Source organism: Cupressus sempervirens, chromosome 7, assembly GCF_028749045.1.
Source record: "Cupressus sempervirens isolate cs-2001-9-10 chromosome 7, ASM2874904v1, whole genome shotgun sequence".
In the NCBI taxonomy this organism is placed as follows: Eukaryota; Viridiplantae; Streptophyta; class Pinopsida; order Cupressales; family Cupressaceae; genus Cupressus; species Cupressus sempervirens.
The window spans coordinates 541,324,248-541,330,247 of NC_143124.1; the positions used below are offsets into that span (position 1 = coordinate 541,324,248).

Sequence of the window (6,000 nt, forward strand, 5' to 3'; positions counted from 1 at the left end):
TTATATTCCAACTACCATAGGTGAGGTGTTATTCTATGTGGCTTTGATGTAGTATCTTTCCCATTGAAAAGATGTTTTTCAACACTTTTATACTTATGATTTCTATGGAGGAAGTGACTATACTCATCAAACACTTGCTTTCTTAAACTTTTGAAATGACAAAGGTTTCATCTTTGGACCACACATTAGACATGCAAATTTTACCTTTGAAGACCTACAAGATAATGATACAATTAGATTAAATATGTTTATTTTTGGATTAAGATAACTTAACTAGTTGAATGAACAACATCAAATAATTATTGTGGTCATTTCACTCCAAGACTTGTAATTACATGTAGATAACGATAAAATAATAAAATACTTGCACTAGTACATTTGCACTTGTTTTTCTACCAAAATTTTTGACAAAAGTTATGATTTCATCTTTTTTTTTGGTTTTCATCCCCACGTTGGTCAAAAATTTCCAAAATTTTTCCAAGTTGGTCGAAATTTTGACCAACTCAAGTCATAACAAAAAAAAGCCAACAAAATATGCACTAGCGCGATAGGTTTGCATGTGTGAACTAAATTGGGGATAGATTTGTGCAGGTGAACTAAATTGAGGGCCTCTCTTCCCTTGGCCCCCCGCCTCAAAATTTTAAAAGGCATGCTAGGATGATGGATGCTGCTATCAATGCACTTGGAGTGTTCAAACATTGGTAACGTTCGGATGCTAACTCCGCCCAAAACCATTTCATCTATTCCAGAGTTATATGGACTATATTGGGGGATGTTCTCGAGTCATATGGACTAAATAACTAGAAAGATAATCAGAAAGAGATCCATTTGGCATGTAATTGTAGGAAACCATGTGTTATCCATGCCAAAGCAAAAGCCAATAAGCCTAACCAGGTTCTTATGGTGAATGCATGAGAGCACTTCAGTTTCATTTTTGAATTTTTCTATAGCCTACTCTTGCATAGATCCTTTCTTGGCCTCTTTATGGCCACCACTTGGCTCACGTCATTGAGTGCAATTGAATCTACCTCTGCATTCATGCATGCACATAGGCAAAACTAGCTTGCCTCAACTACTTAGTTGGGTGGGAATCTGGGTTTTTGATAATGATGAGCTTCCATGAGACCAGAAGTCATTCTCAAGATAATCGGAGGTGACATCCTCCTTCTACACCCCAGGTGGCACGATGTGGAAGAAAGAAAGAGTTCCTCTGTATACCTGTAAGTTCCATGATACTAAAAGTAGGTAAAGCAAAAAAAATCATACAAACCCTCCTATATTCTTAAAATTATTCTCTATTATTATGTTCTTATCTCTGGATTTGATTTTCATGTTAAAAATTTGCACAGATTTAAATTCAAAAATAAGAACATAGTTGTAATTAATCTCTGTTGTTTTGTATAATTGGCAACTTCACCATGTTATCATTGTGACCCTCTTTTTGGATCAATCTAAATTATCCAAAGATTAGAAGTTTATTCAAACCAAATTGTCAAATTCTCGTTGTGGGGATTTTGATTGTGATGTTTCTCAGCCACTACTCTGTATTTTAGTTACAAATTAAGATTTTCAGTTATGTTGAAACTGCTTACAACATCCATTTTTCAGGTGTGTAATCTCATTACCCATTCTCATATTAAACTCTCTATCACAAGAAAAGGTTTTAAGTCACCCCATCACAAAATAATATTTAACTATTATACTGCCTTAATGAGGTACGTTAAATATTTAAGACTCCTCAATATGCGAATACTCAAGAGAATGGTATGTGAAACAAGGTAGAGTTTTTCTACAATTCCCCTTTCTTCATAAAAGATTGTTCACTACTTGGTCTTTCCCTTGAGGAAGATCCTAACATCGTGGTAAGTACTAAAGAGAATGGTATATCAAACAACATATAGAGCTTTGGCATTAAACCTCCAACCACACTAAAATCTTGCAACCTTTTTCTCTTTAATTAATAAACATTTAACATAAATTTAGTAGAGCAAGAAAAATTGATAGTAATGAGAAAAATCATTTCAAGCAAATGCAGTGGATGGCTTGTCAATAACTATAGACATAGAAGAAATATTTAGAACCTTCTCATCAAGTCAATTAGTGATCTTGTTGTTTCCTAAGGATGGGAAAACTTGATTTTAATTTGAAAAAAAAAATACTAAATCTCAACTATGGGTTTTCTGTGTTGCTATTTTTATAGAAGAGCCTTATTCCCTTCATGCAAGTAATTGGCTCTGATCCATGTAATAAGAACCCCTATTTTTTTTTGAGATATTTGATGCAAGATATGTACTACTGAAGAGTAACTTGCTAATAGTGGCCGTAAACTCTCAACCATTACTTGAAATGTCTTAAACCTATCAAATGCTTCTAAGTTTTCCTTAAGAAATGTAACCCACGTCATCCTAGTAAAATCATTAAAAAAAGAATGAAAATTTCATCATCTTGCAAACTTTTTATTTTTTTAGGTTCAAATGAATCAATACAAACCAACTCTAAAGTTCTATTGGTAGAGTAATGAACATGGCCTTAAGCCTTGACTTTGTATATTTTCTAATAGGTTTTAAATAGAAAGTATGAGGAACATGCACTTTCAGTTGAACATGAGTTTAGCATGTACGCACAAAGAGATTTTTCCTGGATAGAGTGATGATGATTGGTTATCCCAAAGACCATTTGAGTTCATTTTCAGCTATTTTTATTCTTGGTATGTTTCACATGTGCCAATAGGTTATCATTTTTGTAGCATTTTTAATTCATAATTGGCACATTTGTACACATATTTTTAGATAATTATCCAAAATAACTCACAATTTTAAGTGCACATTTATTAGTAACCTGGATAATCATAGCAAAGAGGAGTCTTGTTAGCATCTAATATGGACACAATTTTTAAAACTTCAAGTGTAGAGTTTGAACCACTTCGAACTTCAGTTTGAAGTGGTTCAAAGTGGTTCAACTGTTCAAATGAGTTTGAAAATGTAGGATCAGTTGAACAAGTTTAGAATTTCATCATTTAAGCTTAGGTTCTGCCAGTTCAATAGTTTTGAGAAAGTGCAAAGTATAGGTCAAGATGGAGGCCAATTCAGTGGTTTAGAAAGGTTCATCTTCAAAGTTTGTTGGTTGAAAAAAGTTGAAGTGCAAATTCTAGTTCTCAACATGAGTTCAATGTTGATGTTTGAAGTCCAGCATCTACAGGGTCACATAAGCAGATTCAGAGGCTCTCATTGCTGAATTTGGAACATAGTCCAATGTTTTAGTATGCAGTTTCAAATACTTCAAATTTAGGACAGAAAGCTTGAAGTTTAGAAGACATGGAACATACTGAGGCAAGAATATGTTTTTGAAGGAATGACGCATGTTTGAGGTTGGCAAGCATTTGGCACCCCAAAATTGGGATCTCAAGATAAAGGACCAAAGACAGTCCTTCCAAGTGATAGTGAAGGAGAGATCCCAAAGAAGAATCAGTGAAAATCAAAAGCATGAAAGTCTAATGTAGGTACAAAGAAGAGTTTACCTAGGAATAATAGAGAAAAGGAAACTCTAACTGCTCCTAAAGTTAAGCCTGGTTTGATGTTAGAAATTGGTAAGAAGAGTAATAGAGCAAATCCATCCATTCTAAAAGTTGAGAATGATGGTAATATAATGGAAGTCAACATTGATGGTGCTTTCAAGTGAACATAGTGATTATGAGTGCAACGGTCTTCACAGTCATGTAAAGTTGTTTCAAGAGGCATTCTCATACTTGGAATACTTACAATAGTTTTATTAGTGGCATACTCTTTTGTTCATGCTGGTTTATCTTAGAATAATCGTGGGCTTTATAGAGATGATTGCAACCTGGTATCTTATCACGATGATGATAGCACCCTATAGCCATACACCATCACCTTCTTCTAGTAGAATCTGTCGATCAAAGGATTCAAAGATCTAAATGTAAAGGATGGGTCGAGGGTGGACAACTACTGGGATGGTCATTGGCACACTGTTTTATTTTTGCCATAGTGGAGCATCAGTAATTTTGAGGACACATTCTATGGGATAGAGATGTCGTGAAGCTCCAATGAACCTGATTACCCACATTTTGTGCTCATAATTCAAAGGCTCAAGTTTCTCAAAGAAAGGAAAGCATCATGAATCACCCTACTCATCAAGAAAATATAAATTTCATTGAGGGCATTGAGGACTTGCAAGCTTATTTGTTGCTTTACTTTCATGATGGTTCACCCATGCAAGAAGGGACTCACAGTTGATTGCTGGAGTTTATTTTAGGGTACCAAGGTAGCTAAAGTGGCGAAGGAGGATCAGATAAATCTAAATATTTTTAAACCCATTCATATAGTTAAGAATGCATATTTTGCATGACCTATGGAGGAGATTGATCAGTTGTTCAATTAAATGCCCATCTCATGCCACCATCACATTCTCAATTCCTTATAATACCCATGAATTGAGAAGGACTTTAAACCTATTTCAAAGGTGCTGCTATATTGACACGACATTGGGAAATGTCAGAGTCCTTGGTCTAAAGCCAACTCTGATGGATTATGCAATGACTTGACTCATTATTCATCACTAGATTGATGGCTTTATCTCAAAATACGGCTTGCAGAAAGAAGAAGAGGGCCAAAATCCAAATGCATATCATGCTCGAGTGGGATATGAATTGGCTAGATGCACATGTAAGGAAATTTGTGGTTTTCGGCATGGTAGGAACTGAACCTGAGCCTAGGATAAGTATCAATGCAATTTTAAACATCTGACACTCAATAAGAAGTTGTGGCCCAAGAGACATTAATGAAAATGTAGTTTGCGCAATTGGGACTTTTATAATATAAAAGAGTGTCTACCACTTTCCTCTCCCAGTGAAAGTATGACAAAGCTCACAACTAATTGTAATTAATAGGCATACAAAAGCAATAGTTGAGTTTCAATCGATCTCCATCATTTGAACATCGATAGTATGCAGGAATAGTTGGATGAGGTGCTGATAGGAAAGAAGACCTTCAAGTCAAAGATAATTGGGTATAGGCAAGAGAATGATGATGAGGCACAAGCTCATGCTGCAATAGTTGCCACTACAACTGGAGGTTAAATAGGTCATGCTAAATTGTGATTACACATGCCACCTTCCATAGCTTTTGCAACAAGAGGCTAGCTGCAAGATCTTTTTCTTCAACTTGCACTACTTGATTGGGGATTCGATGACCTAGATTATGATGCATTGGGAGCAGTAGATTTGAACAATCCACCTAGAATTCATTCAATGAGTAATGTGGAAACCAATACATTGCCAGTTCATAAATACAAAGCCCAGTCTCCTATTGGTGATCAGCATGGAGAAGGCACATCTTCACAACGACAAAATCTAGCCTCACCACACAAAAAGAAGAATTGACTTGCACTGTTTTCAAGCAAGTTAATAAAGGAGAGTTGATTCGGAGTTTACCTTGTTTACATCAGGTCCATGCCTCATGCATTGAACCATGGCTATAACAACAGACAACTTGCCTAGTTTATAAGTTTCGGGTTGGATCTGGGTGGCAAGCTTCATCAGAAACAAGTAATGGTGTATATAAAATGCAAGACTCCAATTCTTATACATTTGAGAATGCTATTTGAGGATTAATTTGGAGAAATATAATGTTCAAGAAATTCAAATACACAACTTTTAGAAAGGAGGCTTTGATGCCAATAGGGTCAGATGTTTTGTGAAATAATTTTTATCAAATACCCCTTTATAATGTTTTAATTATTACAAACATTATAAGGGTATGTGGAATTTTCAAATGAGCTTTTGAAAAGTAAACTTTTGAGAAGTTTAAAAGTAACGTGTGGATTCAAGAGTCAATCCTAGTAATCGATTAAGATCTTGATGAAGTGATGGATGGGATGGAGTTCCAAGAAATGGTTACCACAACAAAAACCAAATTTAGAAGGTTATTTATTGTAAAGCGGGAGATAAAAAAAGGGTTCCGGTTTTCTAAATTTTGGCTGGGA

General features: G+C 35.1%; 1 pseudogene; it reads left to right on the plus strand.

Annotated features, from left to right (window-relative positions):
* Window positions 1-5,622, plus strand: part of LOC149547906 (E3 ubiquitin-protein ligase SDIR1 pseudogene) — a 48,966-nt pseudogene extending 43,344 nt beyond the window's left edge.
* The last annotated feature ends 378 nt before the right edge of the window (window positions 5,623-6,000 follow it).